General features: G+C 52.2%; 1 protein-coding gene across 19 annotated transcripts in view; it reads left to right on the forward strand.

The window, feature by feature from the left end:
* PKNOX2 (PBX/knotted 1 homeobox 2) overlaps positions 1-19,708 on the forward strand; it is a 309,127-nt gene that overhangs the window by 179,330 nt on the left and 110,089 nt on the right. For 3 of the 19 annotated variants that reach the window (XM_072822557.1, XM_072822556.1, XM_072822560.1), the window contains one exon: positions 5,880-5,995. The exons of the other annotated variants lie outside the window; for them this stretch is intronic. The gene's annotated coding sequence lies outside the window, so the exon portion shown is untranslated. The remainder of the gene's footprint in view (positions 1-5,879; positions 5,996-19,708) is intronic. 19 annotated transcript variants of the gene reach the window in all.

The raw sequence follows: 19,708 nt of genomic DNA on the forward strand, positions 1-19,708 counted from the left end.
AGGATGAGGATGAGGAACAAGCCAAAGATGAATCTGAGGCTTGGAGCCAGAGTGTTGGCACAACCATGATGCCGCTGACAGAAACCAGTGAGGTAGGGTGCCTGGGTGGCCTTCCACTTAGGTCATGGTCCCAGGGTTGGGCTCCCTGCTCAGCGGAGAGCCTGCTTCTCCCTCTGACCCTACCCCAGCTCGTGCTTGTGCTCAATCTCAAGTAAATAAATAAAACCTTTAAAAAAGAAAAAGAAAGAAACCGGCAAGGTGACCTGAAAAGCTGAAGGAGAGGAGGTACTGAGCTTAGCCTGCACATAAGATGATAACTAGACACCTAAAATAAACGTCCTGTTGAGACAAAAGTCCTCAGGCTTCTGAGGGTCACAGATCAAATCTGCATGTGTGCACGCATGTGTGCATATGTGTGTGCATGGGTTTGCACATGCACGTGCATGCACGCACCACTCTCAGAACCAGAGAGCATCATGAGGGCCCCGGCATCCTTGGGTGGGTACATGGGTTGAGAGGAGGAGCTCACCGTGAGCTGGAGCAGCAGGACAGGAGAGCCGCGCGAGGGGGCCGTAGCTGTGGGCGGCTTCTCACCGAGGAGGGTAGATCCTAGGGTCAAATGTGACAATGAGTGGAAAGGAAATGAGGTCTGAGACAAGGTCCCTGGATTTGGCGAGAAGGTGGCTTTTGTAAAGGGCAGTTTCAGAGCCTGAGCCAACACAAGTGATCGCCTTCCTGACCAGCCATAACCGTTCTTGTCTGTTTCATTTTGGCATTTGGCTTCTATTTGGCTTATTCTTTCATAGGCTGCTATTTCCTATTCTTCCCTCATACGCACCATGCATAATTCTCCCCACTGCCCGATGTGTGTATACACATTTCCAGAATGTTCTTCGGTTCTCTCCACCTCTGCACCACCTGGTGCAGGGCAGGCAGCCTTCTCCATCTCAGCGAAGGAGAAATCCAGGCTTCCAGGTGCTCAGGTCAAGTACCTTGGGGTCATCCTGGCATCTCTCTTTCTCTCACACTCTACAGCATTGAATGCAGAAGCCTTGGTGGACCAGACTCCTCTCCACTGTTCCCACTCTGGGCCCGTCTCCACTGTCTCTTGCCCGGAGTATTGCAATTGGCCCCAACCCGTCATCCTTCATCGCAACTTTTCAGCCTGTTCTCACCCCCCTGCAGCCAGCCAGAGTCCCCATCTAAAATGGTAATGAGATCACACCACTCTATCCACTCTTCCAATGGCCTCCATTTCATTCAGAGGGAAAATTCAGTCTTCCCGCGGCCTCACCTGCTCCGGAACCTTCCCAGGCCTACCACGTCTCCCGGCTGGCTCGGCTCCAGCCACACTGGCCGCCTTGCTGTTCTTCCAACACACCCCTCCCGCCCTGAACACTCTTTGGTCGCTTTAAGTCTCTGCTCAGTTGGCATCTCACCGATGGGGTTTCCTGCCTCCCCCCCCCGCACCCCTCCCCCCCGCACCACCTTGACTCCTGGGACTCCCCCTTTCCTTTTTGTTCTGGCCTATTCTCCTCCAAGGCTCTTATCTCCTCCATCTGGCATTATCTGTCTCACCCAATTAGAAGGGCGTCCTACGAAGTTAGAGGGTTTGATTTGTTTCCCGCTATGAACCCAGTGCCTAGAACAGTGCCTGGCACATAGAAAGTGAGTAATAAATATGAACTGAATGAGAGGGAAGGGAAGCTTGCATTTATGGGGAACTTACTATGTGATCTTATATCTTTTTTTTTTTTTTAAGATTTTACTTATTCCTGAGAGACACAGAGAGAGAGAGAGAGAGAGAGAGAGGCAGAGACACAGGCAGAGGGAGAAGCAGGCCCCATGCAGGGAGCCCGATGTGGGACTTGATCCTGGGACTCCAGGATCGTGCCCTGGGCTGAAGGCAGTGCTAAACCGCTGAGCCACCGGGGCTGCCCTGTGATTTTATATCTTAAACAATTTTACTTATATCATTCCTTACAATAATCCTCAGAGTACTATTATTTCCATGATATAGATCAGGAAATAGATCAGTACAGATATAAATCAATACTTACTGTTTAAACTGAGGATTCGGAATGAAGGCAGAGAGCAGGGAGTGAAGAAATCATCTGACTTCAACATGCTCTCCCTCATTTATCCGTAAAATACTTAGTAAGCACCTGGGTACCTTCAGGCCTCCTGCTAGATTCTGGGGGCCCTAAAAAAGAACAGAAAACTATATGTGACCTCCAGAATAGTGGTGGAAACAGTGATTTAAACAAAAACTTAGAGTGATGTGATGAGTACCGTAAAAGAGAAAGGAACTCCTCTTTCACAAAGTCCGTGATTCTAGGGAAGTCAGAGAAGGTTCCCTGGAGGAGACGATACCTGACGTGAATCTCTGCAGGGAGTGCGATGCTTTCAAGAAAACTGGCTGTTCCTGAAAGGATAAAGGCCGAGCTTCGGAGCCTGGCATGTGGGGCCCTCCATCAGCCGGCCTCTATCCTCGCCAGCCTCATCTCCTGCCACCCCTTCATCAAATACACGAACTTCTCATCATTTCCTGCATCGCTGTGCTGTTTCCTACCCTCGCAAATGCTATTTCCTCTGTCTGAAAAGCTCTCCTCACCACCACTATTAGTTTCTTTGTTTGGGGCCAGCTCAGCATCATCTCCTCCCCAGGATGGCCCTGGCCCTTCTTTGAGCCCCCTATCACCCTCCCCATCCACTAGCTCGTGGTCACATTTCTGTAGCTCCCACCAGTCATCACTGCTCCGAGGACAAACGGTCTTAATCACTCGTTCTTGCTGCCATGCAACCCCATGCATCTGTCACAGGGTGAAGGCTCAATGTGAGACTCACCAGGCTGAGTCTCTGCTACAAGGGAGGACCTTAAGGTTTGGGGAGACCCATATAGAGTGAGGGCAGCTAAGGAGCCTTAGTGGAACAGGCCCGATTGAACAAGCTGAAGAGCAAGGAGGGTCAGATCCTTCAGAAGATGGCCTTGAGGACATAAAGGAGCTCCTGCACTGTGGCAGTATAGACGGGCATGGGAGGTCTAGAAAGATCAGGCCTCCTGCTGAGGGACATAAGCCCAGAGGGCCACCTGTGCATGAGTGTCCTGGCCGGAGGCCCATGTGGGACAATCTGGAGCTGACAGATGGGTACATGGGAACACGACTGCCTACCCCTGCGTACAGGGCTACCTGGCCCTCAGTTGGCCACCTGAGTGGAGGGCTCGTTCTGAAACTGGAATGAAGCACAGAAGCATTAGCTAGAGGGGCTGTCCCAGACTCTGGAACAGATAGAAGCAGAACCAGTGCCTCCTTCCCTGTGCTCCCACAGTGCCCTGAGAGCATTTAGCCTTGGCAGTTTGCAGGAAGGTCTCCCAGGTAGCAAGCTCTGAGCTCCTGCAAGGGTAGCTGTTAGCACAGCATCAAGTACCGAGGAGATACTTGGAATCAATGAATGCATGCATGCAAGCTAAGCTGTAGGCCCAAGTCAGAAATGGTCAACCGGGAAGCTCAGATGGGGGCCCATGACCTTCGACTTCTTCCCAGGGTCTCCTCAACCCACGTGATGCACCTGTAGGCCAGACCTTGTTCTTCCCTTTCTCAGTCCTTACCTGGCCATCAATTCTCAAGTCCCAAGTCCCAAAGCACCTGTCAGGTTTCCCCAGGCCAAGTTCTAATCCAGGCTACAGTCTGAGTGTGTGACTCTGCTTGCTGACCTCCCTTCCCTGGGTGCAGGATATGGGGTGAGGTCAATGAGCCCCTCAGCTACCTCCATGGGGAAATGAAGAACTGGCCACTCAGGGCAGGGTGGAGGGCAGGGTGTTGGAGGGAAGGTATGCTCGACTAGGAATCAGGATAGGTGGGGTTCAAATCCTGGCAACACCACTTACTCATGACATTCAGCAGCTCTGAGCTTTGACATACTAACCTATTACATAGGGTCAATGATCTCTGCCTGTTTGTCTCCAAGACTGATTGAGAGAAAGAAGAGGATGTGGAAGTGTTCACCAAATGGCACTGGCAGGAGCCCAAAGTTGGCCCCAGGGCCCCCTGGTTCCCCCACCCAGAAGCAGGTGGCTGAGGAACCTTGGAATTGCACAATCTGAGTCCCCTTGCATCCTCCCACCTACTTCCCTCTGGGCTTTCCTGAGTCAGGTCCGGGGCCAGGAGGGACTTAGGTGCTTCCCCCAAAACTGCAGAGCAAGCCCAGAGGGGCCCAAAGCACTTAGTCTCTTTCCAGTTTCTGAGACACCCCCACCCCACCCCACCCCACCCCTGTCTTTCCCTCCCTGCGGCTGGGGTTGAAAGGTAGCTGATGGCCTGGGAGACTAATGGTTCTTTCCCCATGAAAGACCGATGCTCATCACCCCTAGGCTGACTGTCCAGGGTGAGGGTCACTGTTTCTTGCCCCTACTCTCCCCAGGGACAGGAGAGGGAAAAAGCTTGCAAGAGCATCTCAGGGCCGTCCCTCACAGGGCAGGATGTGGGGACGAGAAGCAGGTCAAGCCGAGATGAGTGGCTCCCACCCTCATTCTGGAATAGCGCCTTTTGCTTTGGAAGGAACAAAGCTGGCCAAGGCTAGGGCTGGAGAACTCTCTATTCCCACTCCAGTTAGGCCTCTCTGGGCCACTCCCTATCAGGCTACGACTACTATTGACAGCCGCAAGCCGTGTTTGAATGCTATGTGCTAGGCGCTGTGCTAACCACTGCGTGTGTATTATTCTATTTAATCCTCTTTTATCCTAGGGGGTGTTATCATGATTATCCCCATTTTACACATGAGATCATTGAGGCACAGAGGGGTCACCTGCCACAGTCCCCCCAGCTGGCAAGTAGTGGGACCAAGATTCAAATCCCTTATTTAGAATCTCAAGCCCATATCTCTTTAGTATATGAGAAGGAAGGAATGGCACGTTGATGTCACAGCACTGCCTCGGGGTACTCAGTGCACTTTAGGATGGCTGGAGTGTAGGTGAGTGTGTGTGTGTGTGTGTGTGTGTGTGTGTGTGTGTGTGTGTAGGGGGCCTGGGGGGGAAGTAGTTGCAAGGAAGGAGAGGCTGGGGGTGTTGTAAATGCCTGCTGAAGCCACACACTGTGTGTCCTGCAGAACCTACTCAGATCCAAACGAGCAGAGCCCTGCATTATGTCTCTACAGGAAAACCTGAAAGCAAAGCTCCCCTGATTCAGGGGAAGCTTCCTGGGACCTGAACACAGTGCCTGGCACATGGGAGGCATTTAAGATTTGTTAGAGGACTCAAAGGGTAGACGGACAAATAGATAAATCTCCAGCCTAGAGGTCAAGAGAAGAGGTTTGAAGCTCTAGCCGACTGCGGTGCATGGCCCTGGGTTAAGCCTTGTCCTCCAGCTTGTCCCCAGTTCCCTTCTCCGAGAAATGAAGGTGCTGCTAATGGATGCTGATTTCAGCCCTGGGCTGAAATGCGCTGTTCAAGTTGAGAGTCTGAGCTCAAAGGCATCAGCCTGCTCCACTAACCTCCAGGGCCCTGGGCTGCTCTGGCTTGGGAGAGTGTTTGTTTGGAGTCAGATCAGATGTAGTCGGTCCACTGCTGGGACTGTCTGAGAAAGGACCGTGGGCGGTGGAGATAGAAGGCACAGAGAGAAAATGGCTCAGTCTGTCCTAGACACCTCAGGTGCAAGATCCACGAGTCCCTATCCCCCGGGGGCAGGCGGGGCCAGACTGCCCTTCACCTTGGGTTAATCAGACATGGTCCTAAGCTCTCCTTCCCAAAGACCCTCCAGTAGAGACGGGGCCCCCAAAGCAGAACTGACTTCTCTTGCATGCAAGAAGGAATGTGGCATCTGATTTCACTTCCCACAGCTGCCAGCATAAAGTCGATTTTTTTTTTTTTTTTTGTGGTGCAGACAGAGTAAAGAGAAAAAAGTGTTGAATTGTTTGGCATTATCAAGGATTTCAGCTCCCCAGGACTCCTGCATAAAGAGATGGAAATATAGCTGCTGGAGCCAGGAAACACAGAGAAGTATATGAATTTATTACATATTATCTTTCCTCCTTCCAAACAGCCCGGGAAATGTCAAAAGATCATCTATTGTTTCATCGCTGATAAAAAACCATTTGGATTTGGTGGGCTCTGGGCTTGGGGTTGAGGCAGGTAGAGGGAGAGGTAGGCAGAGGTGCTTCCCTTGGGCAACCTTCAGGACGCTCAGCCATCTTTCCAATTCTTCCTTTCTGGGTGTTCATTTCACAGATGTATTCAGGCCCCGGCAGGTATGCAATTACACATTTGCATGCTTGTGAATGTTTAAGTGCCTACTGTGTGCAGGGATCTGTGCGTGGTGCCGCTGGAGATCGCAGGGTGTGTTGGTGAGCTCAGTGCTACAGGGAGCTCAGGGCCTGCTGCTGACTGTGTGCTAAGTGTGATCACGGCATCTCAGGAGCAGCTAACTCTGCCTGCCAGGGGAATCCAGAGCAGTGGGTGACACCCTCTGCTGCCTGGAGGAGATCCAGGAAGGCTTCAAAGAGAAGGTGACATCTGAGCTGGACTTTGAAGGATGAGTAGACTTTCTACTGGCAGAGGAGGGGAGGAAAGGCATTGCATGCAATGAGAAGGAAGCGTGAATGGCACCAGTCAAAAGGCCACATTCAGCCATCAGACCTAGAAATTGGGCCTGGAGAGGCAGAGAATACCTGAGCCAACTCTCTGGCCCTGGGCTGACCCAGACTCTGGCAATCCTTTGAGTAACTGAGGCCATGTCTGATCGGGGATCATATGGGTGTAATTCTCTGCCCATGAAGCTCCCCCTGACCACCACCTCCCCTACTGCCTTCAGCAGGCTGGCCTGTAGCCGAAGCTGGGCTTAGAGCCTTCCAGGGAAGGAGCTGGCCTCTGGCTCACCTCCCCTGCTGCCCTCCTTTGGCTGGAGAGAGGCTGACTGTCGAGGGCCTCTTGGCCACCCAGTGTACTGGTGGGGCCATGGGGCCAAGGGGACTGGGTCAGGCCCTCCAGGGTCAAGGCTGTCTCCGAGTCAGGCCCGTTGCCAGGAGCCGTAAGTCTTATGTACAAACAGTGCCTGACAGGGAAGCAGGGCAGGCACATGGGCCAGAGCCAGGAGGTTCTGGCTAAACACCCCCTCAAAGAGAGGCCCGTTTCCCCTTCGCCGTGCCCTCGCCACCTCCTTTCCCAGCAGCGTCTCAGAAGTCCGGGAATGTCTGTTGTGAGAGACTTTGGAGGCAGCAGAAGCCTCCAGAACACTGAAGTTGTCCAGCTCCCACCCGGCCCACCAATCCACAGGCATTTCATGGCCAGTCTGCTCTTCCTTTTGTTAAACTGAAAGCTTCCCCCGTGGCTCCACTCGGGGCAGGCAGACGTGTGAGAGCCGGCTTGCTCGGGGATCAGACCTCCGTGCGCTCCCGCCTCTAGAAGAGACACAGGCGGAGCAGGCCAAGCCTCTGCCTTCCTCAGCAGCCCTCCTTGTTGCTCTTATGCCAGGTGGGGAGAACCAGGCAGATATTTTTTTTTTCACGCAGATGGCTGTTTCTCTACCTCTTCCAAAACCTTAACCCCCGGTAGGTAAGAAAGACTCCAAGCCTTGAAAATAAGCATAACCTAAATCCCTTACTTTTGAATCCTGCTTTTCGGTTTTCATTGTTTTCTCACACTTGTTTCTCTTCTGACCCTCCAACCACCCTGAGGGGTAAGCAGAGCAAGCGTTGCTTCACCCTCACTTTTATAGATGAGCAAATGGGGGTACAGATTGAGTGACACGCCTGAGGCCATACAGCTCATTTGTGGCAGAGCTGGCGTTGAGCCCCAGTCTCAAAGCTGTGGTCACAGCCCCGTCCTCCCTGGCATGTCCCCAGGCAGGCCCCAGGCACGAGGAAGAAGGCAGGGTGCAGGGGTGAGTCCTTCCCTGCCGGGAGAGACCCGCAGCCCCCTCCGCCTCCTCCTCAGTGAATCAGGGAGTTCAGTGTCATGGTCCCCCAGGTTCTTCCCAACCTCAAGGCGCCTCCTTCAGAAAACTGCCCTGTACGCATTTCTCCTTCCCTCTTTGGGAAACGTGGATGGAAATGGAGGACAAAGCTGAAATCCGCACTGCAGAACCTCGGCGAAAACTGGGCATGCGGTGTAGGGACAGGCAGTAGGAGGATGACACAAAAAGACGCGTAGATGACGTGCAGGGTGACGCAGGTTGTCAAGGCAGTCCTCCGTGGCAGAGCAAGTCGTTCCTTGCCAGCCCGTTTCCACCCTCCATCCACCCTCCTTCCTTCCCCACTTCCCCAAATAGATGCAATGCACAATGCCTCTCTGAATGAGGGGCCTAACGTGAGCCAATCTTGAAAGGCTTCTTAGAGAACGCAGGGATGTGGCCGGGTTCTGGAAGCACAAGGGACACCATTACAGGAGATTCTCCACACATGCCGGGAGCTGGGCCTTGGACAGGAGGTGCAAAATGGCTCTGGGCCGCCACAGGGAAGGCTGCTCAGGTGGGGCTGCTTTGAAATGGGTTCAGTTGGGTAGAGATCAAGAAGAGCTGATACCCTGGACTGTAGCCCCAGCCGCAGCCCCAGCCCCAGGGACACGTCTCGCCCAGCTCTGGCCCTGAAAGGAAGACTTTCCATTCCCCTTCCCTGGAAACCCCCCTTACTTACGGGAAGCTGGGTGTTATCTTAAGGTCTGTAAACGGCCTGCCTGCTTTTCCAGCTGGAGCTGTTCATTCAGAACAATTAGCACGCAGTTTAGAGCTGGAATGGAGCATATGGCAGGGGTCCCCAGGAGCGAGTGTGTGGCAGCTCAGGAAGGAGGGGAGCGGCCTGGGGAAGGATGGGAGGGGGTCTCTGGATAGGGGAGGGCTCCCAGCCTGCTGCCTGGTTCAGGTACACCTGCTCTCGGTATCCGCCAGAACAGACGTGAGGGCTTGTGCAAATTCCTTTTACATCTTGGGTCGTGAATGCCTTCGATGCTCCTTAAACTGGCATTTTATGTCAAGAGACTCAAAAGCCCCCAGAGCCTGGAGAATGTCCTCCTCTGGAGAGCTTTAGGGCACATACTTAGGGGCAGAAGTGGGGATACTGAGGGACTCCGATCTGCCCCAGCACTCTTTGACATTCATCTGTTCCCTGAATATTGAATGAGGTCCTACGATGTGCCAGGTACTGGCCAAGGCATAAGAGATACATCTGTGAAGAAAACAAAGCAAAATCCCCACCCTCGCAAAGCTTCCATTCTAGTGCGGAATAGCAGACATAATATATAAGTCAAGTGTAATACATGCGTAAACTGCTGAGGGTGTTCGCAGGCATGTTGACCTTGGCAACCTACGAGATATGCACTGTGATTTCCTCTTTACGTGCAGGCATAGAGACCCCAAGGGTTTGTTAAAAAGCTCTGTTCCCAGAGCTAGGAAGTGGTGAAGCCTGGATTTAGACTCATCCAGCCCAATGTCTGTGGCACTCACCTTGCCTCAAGGTTAGACCAGACACCCAAAGCCACCTAAACAACCTCCAGATGATCTGAGCAGGTCACAGAGTCAGACTGGCTCAGAAGACCCAGAGAGCTGCCATCTGGCCTGAGCCAGAGGAAAAATGACCCCCGGAGATTCAGTGACCTCAGTAAGGTCATAGGCCGTTGTAGAGCTGGAACCTGGAAGGTCTGGCCTGCAGGTACCCTTTCTTTCTACTGACCATGCTCACCGGTCAGGTCTTCTCAGCAAGCCCACAAATGTGTTCTTAAAGAGAGCCAGGCTCCTGCCAACTCTCTGCATCCGCTCCTGCCTCGGGCACCATACACACCTCTCGAGCCTCCCCACCACACACCTGTCCTGGCTCAGAGGGACTCACGGTCTGCTGCGGGTGGGGAGTGGGGGGTGGGAAGGGAGCCTCCCGGGGTGGTGATTTGTGGGGATTTGACACCACCCGAGAAGGGGCTGCGGAACAGCATTGCCACCCCACCCCCAGCCCGAGTTTTAATGTGCTCAAAGGAATGGCTGTAAACAGGTGTTAGGTGTCTTGCAGGGTCAGGAGCTAAACAGCACTCTGTCTGGAAGAAAAATTGCAGTAACAGCATCGGGGGCGACTGCAAAGGTAGAGAGGAGGGAAGAGAAGAGGCAAACTGACCGTAATGCAGTGGTTACGAGGCTTAAATTGGAGCCCAGGGCAGGCAAAGAACAGAGCCATAAATCCAGCCTTCTGAAAGAATATTCTGGAGGTAGAAGACACAGGCTCACTTAAAATATGTCTGAGATGAGAACCAAAGATCGTTATTTTTGAGTAAGGATATAAAATGCTAAACACTGCCTTTATTAGTCCTTTCTAAAAGCCAGGTGTAAAATACTGCCATTCCCAAGATTGTGTTTTTCCTTTTTTTTTTTTTTTTTCCATTTAATGGCAGAAATTAAAATCTCCTTAAGCCATTAGCCGTCACTCCCCAAGGTGAGCCCCCAAAGCTGCTCTGCTAGGGAACCGTCCCCTCATCCGGAAGGTATGGTGGCCGCCCCACCGAGCCCGGGACCCCCTCCACACCCCTCCCTTGGCCCCCACTGGCACCAAATGCCTGCCTGGCAGCAGGTGGCTGAAAGGGCTGAAAAGTTTTATGGGTCTGCCCAAGTAGACCCTGTCTCCTGCCAGTTGCCGGTTTGGCTGGTTGCCCCCCACTCCCAACCACCCAACACGAAAGATACTCAGTCCGCTGGCGCGCTGCCGGGCGGCCCCCCCAGTGGGAGCAGCTCTGGGGGGGGTCAGCCTTAGGGGCCATCAAATGGCCCTTGTGCTCCCAGGGCCACTTCTCCGCCGCCCGGCTTGCTTTCCTCCTCCCCACTCTGCCTTTATTTCTTCCCTCTTTTCTTTTCTTTCCATCAAAGGCTGATGCTACCAGAGAAAAAGTTCATAAAAATGTTATGTCCACCATAAAACCCCTAATGTGGCATTCTGCATGATCCATGCATTAACATTAACATTTCCCAGACAGTTATTGTGAGATAATGGTCCCAGCTATAATTCAGCGGCAACGTTCCTTCGAGCAAATGTTATGGAGGAATAAATGACTCGCCGAGCGCGCTGCTGCAGTGGGGGCAGGGAGAGGGGAGCGGCTGGGGAATGCAGACCCTGGACCTCAGAGCCCCCCCTGCACCACCCCACAGGCTCCCTGTGGACCGGGAGGACACGCCCCTCTGCACCCTGTTTCTGCTTCACACAAATCCTCTCTTCTCGGTACCATGTTGGGAGGAGAGACCAAGGAGAAGGCTTCAAGTCATCAGGGTCAGAGACAGAGCTGAGGGGGTTAGGAGGGGCTTGGGCATTGTGATCCGCCTCCTCCTCCCTGTCCATCCCTCCCCTGGGGGCCCAGCACACTTCCTGCTCACCTCTGATAAAGCTCGCATCCCCCTGTATGCGTGTTACTCGCTCTTACTCGCTCACGTGGCTGTGTCCCCTGCTATAACCGTGCTCTTCTTAGGAACGGTACGTACATCTTTGTCTTTTGGGTGACCTAGTCCAAAGCAAATGTTCAATAAATGTTGGTTAAAAGTAAGGGTGCATGGATGGACAGACAGACGGAGGGATGGATGGGTGGTTGGAGGAGCGACGACAACAGAAAAAAATCCAGAAATGAAAGCAGACCATAGGATGAACAGGGTTTGACAATGGTGATACAGGAAAATACCTCAAGACAACATTTACTGAATAGAATCGTAAGGGTGTGGACTTGGGGATCTGTACTCACTTCACTCTTCAGGAACGTGAGGCCTACAGGATCTGCTGTCCAAGTCAAGGCCAGAACTCGGGACCATGAGGGCAGTGCTCTAATAGCCACCACGTTGCCACTAATGCGAGACTAATAATATGCAAAAGGCACCTATTTTACCCTCCAGGAACTTGCTTCCTGATGAAGGAGGCATACCAGGCACAAATATCACTCCACATACTTCAAGGCAGAACACAGTGAGTGCTCCAGTGGGAAATGACTTCAATTTAGAAACTAAAAGGTTATGCAAAGGATAGGCCTTGAAGGATGAGCAAGACCAGAAAAGGCAAACCCGAAGGGAGGGAGGACAGTTGAGAAGACAGAGCCTTGTGAGCAAAGACCCAGGGAGGGCTGGAAACAAGAATCCCTCACAGATACCTAATTTGTATCAATGGGTGTTGAGTGTATGGTCCAGGGAGACCATTTGGCTATTGGGTTGGCCTTCCTTGGAATGTGCTCCCTAACTGCTTCTTGCTCTCCCCTTCTGACAAGTTATCAGCTTGTCATCATGCACTTGGCCATGGTGGTCAGCTCTCTGGCTTGTGCCTGGGCTGGGCCTTGCTAGCTTCACTGGCCTTCTGAGCTCCAGAGGCGGCAGTCACACCATTGCCTTCCCTTCCCACCTCTGCCTAGTTCTGCTCACGCCCCAGAGGAAGATGAAGATGGAGCCACACTCCTCCCAGAAATGTTGGAGGGGGTGGGGGTGGGGACAGGGAATCTCTGTGAGAAGCACAGGGGAAAATGTTGGCTCTTTTCCAAATGCCACATGTCACGACCGCGCTCATCTCTCCCAAGAGTAATTCCCCAGAACGCAGGACCAGATTTATGACGCTGGCCAAGGAGATGATGACCTCCACGATGTATTGGAAGGACCCTGGAGAGGCTTTGCCCCAATCAGAAACACCTTCCTCACTCAGGGGTCTCATCATGTCCTAAGCCGGAAGGGGTCATAGAGGTCAACTGGTTTAACCTGCCATGATATGAAGGCATTTCCAGTACACAGGCTTTCACTGTCCTCCTGATAGCTCCTGGTGGAGGCAGCTGCTCTGCTCTGCTCTGCTCTGCTCTGGGGCAGCTCTCCCAGTAGGACACAAAGGGGAACTATGTCTCTGTCACTTCCACCTTCCTGTCCTAGTTCTGCTCTGGACAGCAGAGTGTAAGAGCAATAGCTCTTCTGTGTCATAGCACTTTATTTATTTTTTTTCAATTTATTTATTCATGAGAGACAGAGAGAGACAGAGACATTGGCAGAGGGAGAAGCAGGCTCCTTGCAGGGTGCCTGAGGTGGGACTCGATCCCCAGACCCCGAAATCATGCCCTGATCCAAAGGCAGACGCTCAACTGCTAAGCCACCCAGGCATCCCTGTCATAGCACTTTAAACATTGAGGACAATGCTCATGCCTCTCTCTGGGTCTTCTGTGCTGCGGGTAGATACCTTTTATGCTAGCCTAGCTCCCTGATGCACTCATAGTCTCAGTGTTCCTCTGATAAAGTAAGTAAGCGTGACCCTCCAGCACGGTCTAAACCATCGCCACCTTCACCTGGACTTGTAGGAATGCAGCCTTAGATTGCAATTGCAATTACATTTTTTTTTTTTTTTGGCAGCCACGCCACAACACTGGTACCTATGGAATGTTCAACCAAACTTCCCTCTTTGTTATTCCCATGCAGTGGCTTTAAGCTCCAACCCCCTCACTTGTACACCTTGCCGTTTCCTCAAGCAGTATAACTTTATATTTTCCTTTCTTCAGCATCATCTCCTTGCTTTCAGCCTGTGTCTCCTGCCTCATGAGCTCGATCTTAATTCTGTCTGGAAACACATTAACTACCCCTCCCAGTGTGTAGAATAAGCAAACCTTCTACAACATCATGCAGATCTCACTGGCAAAGACACTCAGTGGCACAGAGCCAGTCACTCCCACCACACTGGCATCGGCTGGCCACTACTGATGAGGGATGATCACAATCTCGCTAAAAGTTCACCTACCTATTCTCTCATCCAACTTACTCCTCAGATCAATCTATGTATTTTTTTAAAGACTTTATTTATTTATTTATTTATTTGAGAGAGTGAGCATGTGAGAGAGCACAAGAAATGGAGAGAGAGAAGCAGGCTGCCCATCGACTAGGGAGCCCGATGCAGGCTCGATCCCAGGACCCTGGGATCATGACCTGAGCTGAAGGCAGATACTTAACTGACTAAGCCACCCAGGTGCCCCAGACCAGCCTATCTTACCCAGAAGGATATCATGGAAGGTGCCATCATGTATCTTGCTGAAATCAACATACTTCTCAGAATTTTCCTTGTCTGCCAACCTAGGATTTCTGCTTTTTTTTTTTTTTTTTTTTTTTTTCACAAAGGGCAATCAAGTTAAACATGATCGGTTTTCAGTGGAGCTATTCTGATTCTTGGTCATCACTTCTTTCTTTCATAATTAATTCAATTTAGAATTTTTGTTAGCAATTCATATTGAATTTACAGTTATGTGGCTTCCAGAATCTATTAGCCACTTTGTGAAAAGATAGATGACTTTTGCATGTTTCCATCTCTTAAAAAACAAACAAAAAACCCCCAAAATATTTCTTTTCATCAGTTCACAGACAGCTAACCATGGCTCAGCAGTCCTCTCCTTAAGTTCCTTCCATGCTCTGAGGTGTGATTTGCTGGTGTCCTTGGCCTTGACTTTACTTAACACCATAAGCTGCTCGATTACCATCTCCTCACCTATCTCAAACTTGAACCTTTTAGAAATCATTTTTCTGTTTTGATGATTGTTGTCCTTGAAGATAACAAAGCAAAGTGGGAGTTAAATTGTTTGCTTTCCTTTTGCTATCTGGTAACCTCATATGTCTGCCCGGACCGTAGCTACTCACTCTCTGATTTTTTTTTCTCTTCCGTTTTGCTTCAAGTATTGCTTTTTAAGAGAGAAAAGAGAGGGGAACTGTGGGGGATGGGGTGTTTTCAGACACCAGTGCATTCTGGGCTTTGGCCTTCCTAGCACACTTCTAACAGGTGCGGGCTACTCTTTTGTTGCTTCTTGTTTATAAGCCCCTCCTTTCATCTTTTGCACATGTGCTTTTAAATCATCCTCAAGCTCAGATTTGAGAATGAGGACAAAAGATGAGATGTCTGTGACATTTCACATTCACCATTAGAAAGACATGGATTAACTCTACCTTCTTTTACCAGCCCTCCTTAGAAATATAATTAGCAATGCAATTCAACCCAACCAATATGTTTGGATCACCTCGTATGCCCAAGGCACAGTTCCAGATACTGTGAGTGATACAGAAGTGAACAAGAATTGTCCCCGCCTCAGACACGGTGGAGGAGGCAGACACATAAATTACCGTCGCCCTAACTGGGATGAGACAAAGTTGGCAGCGCTTGGAGATACAAAGTGCTGTGAGAGCCCAAAGGGAGGAGAGACCATTTCTGCCCGGGGAAGATCCAGGAAAGATTCTTGCAGAAGGTAGCATTTGAAATGGTCGTGGAAGGCTGGGTAGACTATCAGAAGTCAGAGATGCAAAGAATGCTATAAATTCCTCAGCAAAGCACAAAGGTAAAGCTGCAAGATGGTGCTTGGAGAACAGCAGATGACTTTGCATGGCTAGACCATCTGGTGGACTGGGTGGGGGTAGAGCACAGCCCCAGACACTCATTCCCAGCTTTCTGCTCTGCCCCCAGTGTCCCCTCAAAACCCCGAGCCCCACGTACCCTCAAATGAGCCCATCGGCTTAGTCTTCCAAGCATGTTTTTCCCCTGCGATCCTTTATTTCAGTCATCACCGTCCTCCCAGTAAGTTGAACACTGAACTTAGAATCAAAAGATCTGACCTAGAATCTAGGATCCAGCGCTTAGACCGGACAAGTCTCTTAATCCCTCTGAGCCTCTGTTTCTTCGTCTGTGAAATGAGGAACAGCGTCTAACTTCCATCCTCACAAAGGGGAGTCCTGAGGCTCAAATGAGAAATGGGGCAGCAGCTGCTTTGTAAGGGGTCGAGCACTGGGTACGGCAAAGAACGATGTCGATATGATGACTCTGGCCCCCAGACAGGTGCACCGTGTGGTAAGTTCTCTCGGAGGGACCAGAGGTGCCGGTGGACAGTGCCTGATGCCGCTGTTTCCCACAAGCCTCTGGGAGGGAACCGGGAGAAGCCCAGAGGCCAAGGGAGAGATGTTGATAAGGTCATTTGGAGGTTTGGGTTGGGGTTGAAGCCAACCCTGTTTTGAGACTCCTCCAAGCCATCGGGGTTCTCACTGAGTGCCAGGTGCTGGGGAGTCACCCCACCTTGCCCCGGGAGGGCAGGCTGCGAGGTGAATCTGGAATGTTTCAGGGAACTTCCCCGCAAGCCTCCTCATGCAGAAAGGTGGTGTGCGTGGGACGCAGGGAAGGCAGGAGGGGAAAGTGCAGTAGGTCTCAGATAACAGCTGGTGCCAACACATCTGTGCCGTCCTCCCTCCCTCCCACTGTGCGCCATCCACCGCAGGCCCTGTGAGCACAGAAGTGACAAAGCCACTATGTCTGGCCTGAGAGGACACCATGGGACATGCCAGTGCTTACAACCTACACGGCCAGTGGCATAAAAGAGGTGAGCTGAGTCACAGGAGGGCAGAGGGGGAAGCATCCTGCCAGAGAGGTAAGGAGGCTCAGAGGCAGCTTCGAGGGACAGAGAGCCCTGAGCCGAATCTTTAGTTACGTACAGTGGTCCGAGCAGATGGGGCAAGAAGGGGTCTTCCAGGAAGACAGAAGAGCAGATGCAAAAGTGCAGAGGCCCAAGAAATCATCCAATTCCTCCAAGACGCTGGAGCCCATGGTGAGGTGACAGGAGGAAGCCACAGGTTGAGGGGCAGTGGGGGGCATAGAGGGTAGGGATGGGAAGGAGGGGGTCTCTAAAGCACATTTAGGAAGAAACCTCAACACGTCTTAGGAAGTAGAAAGTGAGAAGCAGGGAGGAAGGGAAAAGAAAAGTGGAGGCGCCTCCAAGTCTCATTCTTTTTTTTTTTTTTCAAAGATCTTATTTATTTATTCATGAGAGACAGAGAGAGAGGCAGAGACACAGGCAGAGGGAGAAGAAGGTTCCATGCAGGGAGCCCGATGCGGGACTCGGTCCCGGGACTCCAGGATCACGCCCTGGGTTGAGGCAGGTACTTAACCGCTGCGCCATCCAGGCGTCCCTCCAAGTTTCATTCTTGAGCGCCTGCCGCAGTGATGGTACCGTTCACCCGAAATGAAGAACATTCGAGAACCCGACGTGGGGAAGCGGGCAGAATGGAGATAATGGAGTTGATAGCTGGGCGAGGTTGATTTTGGGGGACTGCGGGATGTCTGGGCAACATCCCACCTCAATCCATCCTGCGCTGAAAACCCCTGTCCCAAGTAGAATTCCTTTTGTCTCTTAACTGAATTAGTAGCACTTTGTGGGGAGAGCCTTGCCCTACTCATCTTCGCATCCCGCACGGTGTCCCTGCATCCTCACAGACCCGGGGCTGGAGAGCATTCTAGACTTGCTGATTATGGACCATTTCGTTGCCTTCTCTGGCCTTAGTTTCTAATGTGCTTGATAATAATAGATAATAATAAATAATAATAGACAGCATTGGGGAGACGCACACCTGCCCTTGACACAGACGCCCCCGTGGGAAGCCGGGCCCCTACCAGCTGGGTGACAGTGACCGCGCTGCTTGACCCTGCGAGGCTGCGCCGTTGAAGTCGGCAGCCACCAGCCACATGTGTCTATTTAAATTAGAATGAAATGAAATGAAATTATAAACATTCAGTTACCCAGTCACAGCAGCCACAGTTCAAGTGCTTAATAGCCACATGGTGTCTACGATATTGGAGAGCTCAGAGGACATTTCCCAGCAGAAAGTTCTGTTGGACTGTGCTGGGCTGGAACGCAGGTATATAAGCGCCTACCCCACAGGGTCAGTGAGGGTCGGTGAGATCATGCGTGTGGTGTGTGTCCCACACTGGGGACAATGGCCGGCACACAGGAACCGGCAATAAACACCAGCCCTTCTGCTGCTGAATGAACTAGAAGAGATCACGGAGGCTTAGGGCAGCAGCACTGAGAAGCCCCTCAGGGCACGAATCCCAAGAAGATGCCAAGAAGATGCCAAGATGATGGACCCTGACCTTAGGGAGGATATGTAGATTCAGGCTGGGAGAGTCGAAGGGGCCTCTCAATGTGCTGTTTGAGCATTTGGGGTTGATGCCTCCAGAAAGAGGCATTTTAAGGACTTAAGTGACACTAAGATGATCTCAGAAAAACTCAGGGGCTGTGTCCCGCTGTGACATCTCTTGTGGATCTGGGTTTGGATCCTGCTCCGGGTCCCACAGGGATGGACTGGGACCTGGGAGTGAGGAGGGGAGTGGGGAGCCCTTGCTCACAAGTCTGTCTGGTGGTAATAGCAGGAAAGGCACTGAGCCTGTCCAGATGGCCTGGCGATTTCTCTTCCTGAGATCATGCTGTGTCTCTGCATGCTTTTGCCCCCCTTGTGTGCCCTCCTGCGTGTTGGGAGCCAAATGAGCAGGACCTGTCACTGATCTGGAATCAGCAGGGAGGGGAAGGGGCTGATGCAGGAGGCCTGGCCAGAGGGAGCTGGTGGCTTTGTGCTGGGGTTCCCTGGGAGCTGCTCTGCTGGATGCGGGGAGCCGGGAAGGCAGCTGGGAACAGAGGAGGCAGGGCTGAGAGGCTCCCCCTCCTCAGGGGCCATCCTAGGGAACCAGCCTGGGCTAGAGGCAGAGAAATTCTGATAAAGATTCCCTGTGGTCCACCAGCCCAGCGGATAGCCCTGGCTGGGGGTCTCAGACAGACTCTGGAGAAGAATGTTCAATTTGGGTTGGGAAGAAGGAGCAGGGTGAGGGAATTTTGGTGGAAAGCCCCAAGCAGGGCTGGGCTCTGGCCTGGGCAAGCGCTCTCATTCATCCTAGGTGTGCCTGGGGAATCCTGCCCCTCTGGTCTTCCCTCTGGTCGAGGGGCTGGACCAGGTCACCACCAAACCCCCTCCAGCCCTCGTTCCTACCACAGTGTGTGGAGAGTGGAGAGGAAGGGTGGGGTGGGGTGTCGCTTTCCTTTCTGGGGGCTGAAACCCGCTCAGAGACTGGAGGTTGGCTCATCTGCAGCCCTCCCCCTCCCCACCTCCTACTCTCTCTCCTCCCTAGTAGGATGGATTGAGGCAGTGTAGAGAAATCCGAATAACTAATCAGAGTCCTCATTAACCCCCTGCCGGGATGCTCAAACATTCACTTTGCTGTTTGTGAAGCAGAAAAAAAACCTCTCCCTGCATTAAAATTGATGCGTTATTAATCCCTGTGCTCCCGACCTGGTGGGCTACTGCCCCATCCTGCCCAGGGGCTTCAGTTGCTACCTTGGACCACTTGCATTTTCTATTATTGACTGGCCCAGCACAAAGGCCTCACTTCACAGGGAGCGGGCCTGGTGCCAGCACCGAGGCAGCTGCTTTGTTTTCTCCCTGGCCGGGTGGGGCCCCTCTGCTTAGCCCCACCCCAGGGTACAAGTGCCGGGCTGCCCCTGGCGCCCCTGGGGTGGGGGACGGTGAGTAAATGCCTCTCTCTCCAGACCCCAGAAGGCATAGTGACCTGCTCTATGCTAGAAATGAGCCGGCCCATGGAGGAGCAGCTTCTTAGTCCAGTGGTGGGCAGGGCTTTGAAGGCCTCAGCATTTGTCTGGCCCAAGAGCTGACCCTGTCTGCACACCTGGGACCACAGAGCCCTCATGGCCTCCCCGGCACTACCCCACACCCAGGCCTTAAAGCTGTTCTCTGGCTCTCTACCCCAGTCACTGCCACATTGCACACCATCCAGATAAGGACAGGGTCCACAGATATTCATTGTGTGCTGGTCCTTGGTGAGACATGCAAAGTCACTTAAGGCACAGTCCCTAACCTCAAGAAGATTGCCTTGTAGTGGGGTCAAGATGTCCTTAGGCATAAAGAATACTATAGAACAGCAAGGGAAGGAGGTGGGG

This window comes from Canis lupus, chromosome 3, assembly GCF_048164855.1.
Source record: "Canis lupus baileyi chromosome 3, mCanLup2.hap1, whole genome shotgun sequence".
NCBI lineage: Eukaryota > Metazoa > Chordata > Mammalia > Carnivora > Canidae > Canis > Canis lupus.